The sequence below is a fragment of the Stigmatopora nigra genome, chromosome 15 (genome assembly GCF_051989575.1).
Source record: "Stigmatopora nigra isolate UIUO_SnigA chromosome 15, RoL_Snig_1.1, whole genome shotgun sequence".
Classification (NCBI taxonomy): domain Eukaryota; kingdom Metazoa; phylum Chordata; class Actinopteri; order Syngnathiformes; family Syngnathidae; genus Stigmatopora; species Stigmatopora nigra.
In genome coordinates, this window is record NC_135522.1 from 3,388,322 (window position 1) to 3,400,045 (window position 11,724).

Below are 11,724 nucleotides of genomic sequence, written 5' to 3' on the forward strand. Positions count from 1 at the left end.
CATTATCTCAGTTATTTTTTGCGGCGTCTCGAAGCCCAAAGCGAAAGCACCCGTTCATACTAACAAGCCCGACTTAGTTTATTCTCCCAATAGTGGGAATTGCCTTTCGTCTCGGAGGACGATTCATGCCGCAGCGGCTCATCACGCATGAGCTGCGCTGGCGCTACAGTGGGGGAAAATAAAAATCTTGTATATAATATGTCTTCCCCGAGACCACACATTGTTCACGACCACTTGTGTGTTTGTGTGCGAGGGAGCGAAAATAGATTTTTTTCTTTCTTTCCACATGGCCGCAGAAAAAAGTAGATGGCGGATAAGACATGGTGGATGACTGATATGAATCATAATAGACTTGTACGCTGATAAACTTTAAGTTCTTTTCATACTTCTGTTTTGAATTCAAAATAGTTTGGCATTAGTAGATGTCTAATTCATTTGAACAGAATGCCAACCCTCCCACTTCAATTGGTTTGGACATTTTTAGCTATCAGTGGGGGTCAATGGGTTGACTATTCTGTTGGATTTTCATAAGACTGCGTAGTATTGTTTTTTTTTTTCGCAGTATGTGTCACTGATTTAAATTTAGTCATTGTTATTACTTTTATGTCAGAGTGCTTATCTCTGTTAATTTAGTGTCGTATTCTCTTTACTGTATAAGTCGTAGTTGTAATAAAATGTGGAATGTAAGCTTAAGCTTCATTTTACCCCTTTTTGGGTATACTGAGTATATACTGTTATTAGTATTGTAGTACTTATTGTTGTTATTGTCTCATTGGGTTTGTCTGAATTTTTGATTTTCTTTTTACTGGCACAAATCCAAAATAAAGTTTAAAAATAAATTAAAATCAATGTCAACCTGAACATTCTCATTCGGTATTAAAAATGTAGTAAAGCTAACGTCTGAATGGAAAGTATAAATATTTGATGTTGTTATACTTCGAAGTTGTGTATTATATATATTATACATAAGTCCACCATTAAAAATGCTGTTGATTTATTTTATAATTGATTAGTTGTCAGTTTACCATAGTTTTAATTGATTCATTTTAAACATTTAGCAAAATTGGCAATAAAAATTCATTTTTTGCCACGAAAAATCGTCTAAATTTTGAATATACACTTTTATACTAGCATTAGCAAAGCTAATTTGGAAAAATATCGTAATCTAACCAAATGCCGTTCGACCCCGAAATTCCAAGTTCCCATTCGTCTCGGATCCAAACAAAACTTTAAAATCGAGGCAAAAGCAAAAGCATGTTGCATCCATTCATCCCCCTCTCCGCTCTCCATCCACCGCTGTTATCGATTTAAACCCGGTAAATCTTCGCGCTCGCGGCTTTATGTTCGCCGAAGAGGAATTTCAATTCCCAAAAGGCCGTCGTGAATCACGGCGTTCAGGCCGACACGAAAGCCACCGTTTTTTCTGGCAAACGGTCCGCCTAACTCCAGTTCCGCCATGCCACGTGCACTTGGCGGCTATCGGGCGAGTGGGTGGCTCATCAGTCAGTTAATCGCATCAGCGCCATTCACTCTTGATTGGCTGGATTCCGCCTCGAGACAGTTTCCGTCATCTCAACCTTGATGACCTCTCGATGACCTCTCGGCTACCCCCTTCGTCCGTCCCACTCGACCTGTCTGATAACCCTAGTCTGAGCATTCTAAATGCATCCGTAACTTTTTGAAGGATTCTTCAAGACCTGTTTAAGTCTGAACATATGGATGGATGGTCCTCGACTTACACACCATTAAGTTCCCCCTTCTTGTGCGATTGCAGGCGTTGACAGATATGCGACCGCTCGTGTCTGCACTCCCGTGTAATGAGATAATGTATGTATGTTAAGAGCGTGTTTCCTTGCAGGCATTTAGTGGGTTTCCATATGGAAAGAATAGGCGCTTTGATCAGTGGTAAACTTAGATTGCTTAGTTGACAGTTGGTCCATTCACATGTACAGTAATCCCTCAATTATCACGGTTAATGAAGACTAGACATGACGTAGATAAATGGAAAACAGCAGAGGAGGGTCACCCTTATTTAATTTTTTTATTTTTTATTTTAATTTTATTTTTGACTTTCTAGTAGTAGGCAGTACAAAGGGGAGTTGCCTCAGTGTGGATTTTCACATTTTTATGAATTTAGACTTTTTTTTTTTACTAAAAATCATTCCCTTTGCATAGTTTTATAGATTTTTTTAATTGTACTTGAGTAATTTTAGCAGCATGTTATTATTTTTGCTATATATTGTTAATTTAGGTGAATAGTATATTTAAGAGACTATTTACCTATATAATATTTGAACTATATACCTATTTTCTTAAGAAATATCGTTTAACATTACTTTTGCAATGCACAGACAATAGCAATAAATTATAATAATTATTGTATTTATTTATTAAATAAAAGAAAATATCATGTTGCACCAACTTTCCAATTTAGGCCTCATATCAAAGACATTTTGGGAAAACAGTTTTAAAAAGCAACTACGTGCAGAAAGTAATGGAAAAACTCCCATCCAACAATCACACTGGCTCACAACTCTAAACAAATAAATAGAAAATTAAAAACTATATTTATCTCCATCGCTGTCTCGTTTCCCAGAGCAAATAGATTCCCCATCTATCGCCGTCAATGGCCGCCAACGACTTAAACAGCCAATATTTTAACTCCGTATTCAAGCTTAATCGACCACATCGTACTGAAAGCCATTTATACTCCTACACGTTCATTTGCAAAGTTCACCGACTAGTTGAATTCTTTCTTTTTTTTCCCTGTGGTCAAGTGGTTTTTGATGTTTTCCATCACGATACGTGAAGGTATGGCTTGGAGAACGAACTGGGTTCTATCATCCTCCAAACGATGAAGTCAGGAAGGATGTGATTGAAGTGTTTCTGTGTTTGGAAAAGTTCCAGAGAGAACGTGCTTAAGCCCTTCTATCGCAACTTTTTGGTTTTCCTCCATCTGGATGTTTTACAACAGCTGTCAGGGATGTGGTTTGACTGGTGAACCACAGTAGTCATGTAAAAAAAATTGCCTTTGACCCACTCTGATAGGGAACATCGGGGTTTTTCAGGCTGTCAGCTTGATTAATCTCACTGTTTCCCACTAGCCAAGGCAGTGTTACTACTACACTACGTTTTTTCACATGGGCAGGAAGGTATGCCACTGGCAGACACCCAGCTACAGTGATGGAATGTTCTGGCTTTAGGATCTGATTCTGTTCTTGGTTCTGAGTTTAGATCATGGATAAGTTGGCGACATGTTGTTGAGAAGCAACCACCCAAGTTGTAGTGTTGCCATTTGGCTTGGATGGAATAGCCAATCGCATTGGAGCTTTTGCTATTCAGCTTCTGCTTGGAGAAGTGTAGTCATTGAAAATTTGGAATAGAATTGGCAATTTTATTGGACAGCCAATCTCGGTGCTCGGACGTTTGGTCGCCGGATGTTTGGTCGCCGGTCTTTTGGTCCATTTGGTCGCCGGTCAAATGGTGCCAGCTCTCAAAATTATATTCATGAGAGTTTAACATCTAAAAGAGTGTTTTATATCTAAGTACTGTTTAATATCCAAGTACATTTTGACCGGCGACCAAAAGGGACCAAAAGATCGGCATCCTTACCTAAAGACAATTTAGATTTTGATTTTTGATTAGATTTTTTTGATTTAGTGTCTTAGCATGTGTTTTTGGGGATGAATAGGAGGAAACTGGAGTACCCGGAGAAAACCCACTCAGGCACAGGACGAACATGCAAACTAGCAAAGATTGAAACATCAACTTCAGGCCTGTTAGACGGACGTGCTAATTGATATAATATAAATACACCAATTTAATGATAGCTATAGATAAATAGTTTGGCTTGATCCATTTTTTCATCTGAAAAATGATGACCAATCAACAGCAGATGTCCTCTCTAAATCCAAATGGATTGGTTGTTTATCACCACCATTTACAGTAAAAAAAAAGTAATTGTTCATGTTTACACCCATTTCTTTTATTGCCTTTTATTGGCTTGTAAAGAGCACAATTGGGTTACCTTTCGGGGTCATGGGACGAATAAGAGCTTGTTTTGGAGCTTACATGAAGAGATTTGACTCTTTGCTTCAAGAACTGTTTGCTCCACACTTGCGAATAGCGCCGTAATCCACTCTCAAATTATCCGTTTAAGGCCCACACGTGCCTGAATAAAAAGAAATGGCCCGTTTTAAAGTAGCTGGGAGCGACATGGGAGTCGATGTCTATTCAATAGGGAGGACATTTCCTCTTCTTAACAGGAAGGGATCGGTTCTAACGTTTCCCCTCTTTTTTTAAATTGTATTTATTATTAATGTGTGTGTGTAGGTGAAGTAAAGGGTCTGCATAAAAGCTGCTAAATGTCATTTTTATTTACACGCCATTAACGTTAAAGGAAAATATATTGCAGGTCAGGCTCAGTGTGTTTTGAAAGCTTGACACCTGTGACTGTTTATTCATATTAATGTGGATTTAAATCACCCCCCCTAGAGGAGAATATAATTGCCTGCGTCAAGTCCACAGAGGTCTGCCACTGTGCTGCTAATTTTCCTGAGGGAGTTTCTTTTAACCGCTATTTTGGTGTCCATACGGGTCGTCTCGGTGAAATCTGTTGTGACAGTGAAAGAGCGTGTCAACTCAAAGGAAACTATGTCCTGTACAGGGGAAGATAATTAGACACCAGCTGGGTTAGCACAAAAGAGTGGACTAATTACTAAAATATTTTTGGTCATAGATTTAGTGCAGTGTAAGAGTGGTGAGGATGTCAGATTTGAGGGAAGTTAATGGTGGGGGTGTCGTTTGGACGGTAATTAATTCAAAGTGTATCCCGTTTTCTGTCTTTTTGTTATCTGGTTTAGGCTCTAGCACCCTTGCAAACCTTGTGAGGATAGGTAGTTCAGAAGATGAATGAGTGGAAAATAGTTTTTTTATATCTGTTGATGGTAATAGTGGAAATATCAGTTCCTACAGAAATGACTGACTTTTTTGTATTGTGAGGTTATTATGAACCATGTACACAAAAATTGGTTTGTTTTTATCAAGGATATTTCGTATTCATCGCAACTCTACATGACTTTAACTACTGTCTTTTGCCATTTAATATACCCGGGTATATTAAATGATCTTTGCTTTTTTGAGCCTCATGTTTGTGCGCCATTTATTATACCCCTGCTGTTTAACATACCTGGGTATATTAAACAGCAACTCTGCTTTTTTGGCAAGACTTTTATGGTGTTCATGGGGGCATAATTATAGATTAAGTTCATTAAAATACTAAGTCAGACTTTATTCCCAAAATACGGTAGGTTTAACTTCTTCCATAACAACAATTCAAAAGACCTGAAACCAATGTCTTCTTAGAAAGTCAATCCATTTAAACCGCCGCCTCTCCAAATCAGACTTCAGCCCCATTTTAGAGAGAAAGCATCTCCAAATACTTTACTTATCACCGTTGATAAAATCGATGCATGTGGAGAAGGTGTCGGCCCGCCGGCTCCGTCACCCTTATGGACCCTTATCGGCCCTCTGTTACAATCCGCAGTGACAGCTCTTTGTAGTGGCGGGCTATTCTTAGCGCCGTGGCTTCACGATGTTTGGCGCCGAGCCCGAACGGACACCTCGGGGCCGACGCGGTGGCGGTCACGCTTTCCTCCCGACGTGTTGGTCTTCAAGATCCCCTGAGTGACATTTCACGTTTCTTGACATCGGTTTGAGTCCTACCGCTGGTCCCCCTTTCAATCTTGGCCTCTCGGGAGGTCTTGGTTCACCCGCTGGTACGCAATCAATGTCCAAGGCGGTAGAGCGAAGGCATTTATCTTTTGTTTTTTGCAGAAGCCTCAAACAAGCTGATGCTTTTAACACCTTTGCTTTTTGAAATACTGCCAGGCCAGCAGGGTATTCTTATAAGACCACATGTGGCGAATTGGAGAGAAGAATGCAAGTTTGGACCAGCTATTTTCAGGTTGTTTGCATGTACTACATTATATGTGGCTCTTGAGCTGTATGTGGCTCCCAGGCTCAAATGAATGTGGCTTTTTTGCTTCTGATCATAGTTTTGAGTTTGATTTGTTTAATAAGGGAGAGCACATATGAATGAATATAGTCATATTTATGTTAATGAATGTTTAGTACAGTTTTTGGGCAGCGTTGTCATGGCAATTTTGGTTGGTTAACAGCCAGGCTTTAAGATGATTGGCCAAGAGGTTCAAAGATGCATTTTAATTGGTTTTGAGTTCCAGATATGAAGAATGAAAGTGCTTTGGCTAATTTAGCATTTTTACTTTTTAAGGGTACTACACAGTCACCTATAGAGCCAGCCCTTGTTGATGTTTTTTGTATGATTTTTGGATATACTGTGGCTATTTTCTTTCTAATTTTTATTCTCTTTTAAACATTAATCAGGGCGTAATTTAGAAAAAGTATTTGGCTGATTAGATTTTTTGACTCAGTTTAAAATGGCTTTTTCTGTCAAACTTGTTCTGTCTAACCGTTAATTTTTAACTGTCTAATACATATTTTGTGACAAAAATTAAAAACACACTCACGACAGACCTAAATAGCAAAAAAATGCACCAGATGGCAAAACATTTTTAGCGGTATGCTCCCTGTAGAAACAAAAAAATGATGTTTACAGTCTGTTCAGTGCTTACATATTGACACCATAGTTAGTTTTTGGCATATTTTTGAGGTTTTCAGTGATTTTTCACTTGTTCTGGGTTTTTTTTTTTCATATTGAAGCTGAGGAACAATTGGGAAATGCAATTTAACAGCGTTATCAGCTACCAAATGCGTCTCACGTTCACGTAATAGAGGAACGTAATCGCCGATTGGATGTAAAATGATAGTGTTCATTTCATATGTATGGTGGTGAGCCTCATTCTGCCACATGCTGCAAATGTGTTCGCTGTTCAGAACCCAAGAAAACATGTACGCACGAACGCATCACTCATTCATGAAGCGTAAGGCGCAGCACTAACGCATCTCTTCACATCTTCTATAGTTGCCTTGAATATATTTGCATGCTTTAAAAGGGTCTTATGAGACTAAAAAGAACCCGCGTTGTTCTTGTACTCCTTGTTATGCCGTTCAATTAGGAGTCAAAACACTAGCGGACTATGAGAACAGCAATTAGCAATTACTGGTAAAGTGGATTTATAAAGTCGCGTGTCCTCAGTTGAGGTCTTTTGAGAGTCAGTTAGGAAGACTGACTTCATTTAGTCGAGGTAGGAAAACAAGATTTTAATTGTTTTTATTACATTCGGACGAGGGGGTTTCAAACTTGAGGACTAAGGGCCGAATTCTGGCCACGGGATGACATTTTGCGGACATTTGTTATATTAAGATTGCCCGTGGATATTTATATATATATGAATATATAATGTATGATTCACTGGAATTGAAGGATCTTTTTTTTAAATACAAGCAATTATTTAATTGGTAAAAAAAATTGGAAAAAATAAAATAAAACAAAAAACAACCTAAAAAAGAGAATTATGATTAAAATAAATGGAATTTCAGAAAATGAAATTAATACATAAGAAATTCGAAAAAAAATGTGGAAAAAGGGAGAAGAATGACATAGTAAAGTGGGGCTCGTGTATTTTATTCTGAAATTCTGAAATTTTTATTACATTTTTTTGTCCCTTGTTTATATTGACGGCATTTAATGACCAATCTATTTTAACTGATTATTTTAATTCATTTTTTTAATGATTGGACATGACTTTGGCTGTCAATAATTGTTTTAAAAATCAATTTCATTCTTCTTTAACTACCACAACACAAACTCAAGCTAATGTTAACTTAATATCTGTCCACTGTAATGACCACTGACCTCCAAAGGGTTAATTTTTCATGACCTCAATCACTCCCATTGACATTAATAGACGTCCATTTGACACGACTATTCAATTCTCCCCCTTCCAATTCAAATACAGTGTGTGTATTTAACCGTCTCCTTCCATCTGCTACTGCGGCAGACCTCATTTAGAAACCTCAAATATTTATTTGAAGTCTGCTCACATCTGTTTGTCAGCGTCGTGGCATTAAAGGGACATTTAATCCAATAATATGTCGGACAAATGATAAATGCTTTGGATGGGCTGGAATTGGGCTGAACACGACACGGCGGTTTTGTTCGCGCTTTTTTTTGTTTCATTGGATTTTAAAGCGCCGCTTGTTCCCAAACTTTTGGGTCAAGGCCTGGGGAGGATTTTTATTGGGATCAGACTATAAATGACATTCCTTGTCAGCAGTTAAAGTGATGAGATGCCATGTTGGTCAATATGCAACAGCCTTAGGATCAATCTTTTTCAAACAATGTTAGATGATAGAAGAAGAAAGCTTTAAACAGATAAAACAAACCAAAGGTGAACATTCTTTACTTTTACATCACTGGCGGCAATCATTTTTTAACTGTTGAAGGTTTACTGCAAAATTACTGCTGTAATATTTATCTTTTTCTTGGAACTGATGTTTTTTAGTAGTAAGATTTCATGGTGTGTTTAATGACTGCTCACGGTGTTTAATGATACTCATTTCCACACTTGTCAGGGGTACTTCTAGCTTGCTTATTCAGCAGTTTCTTTCCTCTTTCATTTTTCTTTTACCATGTTTTCCTTTTCCAAGGGGCATTATTGATCAATAGATTTCCAATTTATTTAAAATGGCAGTGATTATTCGTATTCCCAGTTCAAATGGATGGGACGTCTAACACCAATGGCGGAGAATTACTTAGTATATGCAAATTGTTTTCAAGGAAAAGAGGAACTAAATGTTGTTCTATGTTCTATGTAGTATATATATATATATATATATATATATATATATATATATATATATATATATATATATATATATGTATATGTATATGTATATGTATATGTATATGTATATGTATATGTATATGTATATGTATATGTATATGTATATGTATATGTATATGTATATGTATATGTATATGTATATGTATATGTATATGTATATGTATATGTATATGTATATGTATATGTATATGTATATGTATATGTATATGTATATGTATATGTATATGTATATGTATATGTATATGTATATGTATATGTATATGTATATGTGTATGTGTATGTGTATGTGTATGTGTATGTGTATGTGTATGTGTATGTGTATGTGTATGTGTATATGTGTATATGTGTATATGTGTATATGTGTATATGTGTATATGTGTATATGTGTATATGTGTATATATGTATATATGTATATATATATATATATATATATATATATATATATATATATATATATATATATATATATATATATATATATATATATATATATATATGTGTGTGTGTATAAATATATACATATATATCTATATGTATGTATAAATATATACATATATATCTATATGTATGTATAAATATATACATATATATCTATATGTATGTATAAATATATACATATATATCTATATGTATGTATAAATATATACATATATATCTATATGTATGTATAAATATATACATATATATCTATATGTATGTATAAATATATACATATATATCTATATGTATGTATAAATATATACATATATATCTATATGTATGTATAAATATATACATATATATCTATATGTATGTATAAATATATACATATATATCTGTGTATATATATACATATATGTATGTGTATATATATACAGGTATGTATACATGTGTACATTTACATATATGTATGTGTATATATACATGTATGTATATATGTGTGTATATATATATATATATACATATGCATCTATATATATGCATATATCTATGTATATGTATGTATATATGTTGTTTATATATATTTCAGCAACACTTATTTATTTATTACCTATTTATTTATGTCTAAATTGTCCTTTTCTGTGTCTGTATTCTCACCCTCTTGCTACTCTGTGACAACGAAATTTCCCGACTATGTGATGAATATCTAATCTAATCTAATCTGAAGTGTTGCGAAAATCTTTAGGAGCTATCTGTTAGCGCTCTTGTACCATCTAAGAGGTGTCATATAACTCCACTTCTTCACTTGCGGCATTTTGTTGCCTCAAGATTGGAAGTCTGACTGATTGTTTGGCATTAACGAGTGCAAAAAAAAACATCGGCTAGGTATTTTCAAGAACATATTTATGGTCCAAAAATAAACAGCAATCATATGAGCATGCCTTGTGACCATATCCATACGCTGTTGTTTCAACTAGTTTGTTGCACAACATTTGTCATCTCTAAATCTCGTATTTCTGGAAAAAAAGCGACTTTTAGACTTTTTAACTAATTAAATGCCAAATCGAATAAAAAAGCAGTAAATAAAGCCCTATACATGTATATATGCATATATGTATATATATGTAGAAATGTATCCCGGTGCCTTGCGATTGGCTGGAGCCAAGGTTTAGCCTATTACGTTTGGCTGGGAAGGGCTCCAGCACCCCCGCGACCTTTGAGTGTAAGGTAAAATGACTGAATTGAAGGACTTATTAGTGCACTCATGTTTTAATTTAATGTATTGCTTTACATTTAAAAGTGAGTGCAGAAATAAGAAAAAATTAAATGTAAAATACTAGAAGCATATTTTGTATTGTATGTACACTGCAAAGTTCACTTTTCTGATCATTTGCAGTAAGACCATGTGAATTCTATCACAAGTTTTACGTATTTAATAAAAGGATAATAGGGAGATATTAATGCACATATAGTACATTAAATTAAAATATAAATGATAGGGTTAGTGCAGCTAAATTTCAAACTCCGCTTTGGAAAATGTTGACATAAAAAACCTTTAACAGGAACTTAAATGAGCATTTTCCAGAAGGTATTTTTTTTGTTTGTCACATGTTTTGTTTGCCTCTGAGGCAACCTATTGATTTAAAAAAAAGAAAAAAAATAGTACAGCACGAGTCATTTTGTACGCTGGAAAGTCTGCAGCTGTTCCAAACTTTTTTCTTTTTTTTTTTACTACAACTATATGTGCATTTTTTACAGTGGTGGGCTGCAAAACATCGATAAAAGACCCCCATTTTGATAACAACACAGTTGAGCGACAGTAATAAAGTAACACTCACATAAACTTTAACACATGCAGGAAAAAAGGAAGTCAAAAATAAGAAAAACAACAAAAATATATCTTAAATCTATTTACCGGTGTTGGAAGAAGGTTCTACTGCTTCGGTCTATGTCAGTTCGGCTCATCTTGAAGGCATTAAAAGAAGAAAATCCCAAACTTCTCCCTTTAATTCTTCTTTAAAATGAATCAGCTTGGTGCAGAAGTGAAAAGTTTCATTTTTAAATGTCCACTTTTAAAGAGAGTGAAGGGAAAATACCATCATTGGAGCGCCTGTGCTTCTGCGCTTGATGTCACGTCACAGTGAAGGGGCTTACTTGCTGTGGAGGATGCACGCGCTCCTTGTAGCCCTGTGATGTCATACGTGGGGAGGCGGTGCTTTTTTATTTTTCTGCGTGGGTGGCAAAACGCTAATTGTGTCCTATGTTTTGCTTAATGGTTGTATTAGGAGGGAAAAGTGGTTGTTTTGATGTTAAGTCGGGTGTTGAGGGTGTTGGAGGTCCAATCGTTTTGATAAAAAGATTGCTTTGTCGTCAATGGCGATGATAATTGGTTGTGAGATGATGTTTTTGTGATGAGTTGGCCATTGGGTGAAATATTAAGTGGGTTATTATATTTTATTTTGGTGGTGTGTTGGT

The 11,724-nt window shown here is 35.6% G+C and overlaps 1 protein-coding gene across 7 annotated transcripts in view; it reads right to left on the reverse strand.

The window, feature by feature from the left end:
• gcgra (glucagon receptor a) overlaps nucleotides 1-11,393 on the reverse strand; it is a 31,381-nt gene extending 19,988 nt beyond the window's left edge. For 5 of the 7 annotated variants that reach the window (XM_077735109.1, XM_077735105.1, XM_077735106.1 and 2 more), the window contains exon 1: nucleotides 11,165-11,393. The gene's annotated coding sequence lies outside the window, so the exon portion shown is untranslated. Of the gene's footprint in view, nucleotides 1-4,071; nucleotides 4,172-11,164 lie in introns of all 7 variants that reach the window. The other 2 variants (XM_077735104.1, XM_077735107.1) reach the window with 1 other exon arrangement.
• Nucleotides 11,394-11,724: the final 331 nt, after the last annotated feature.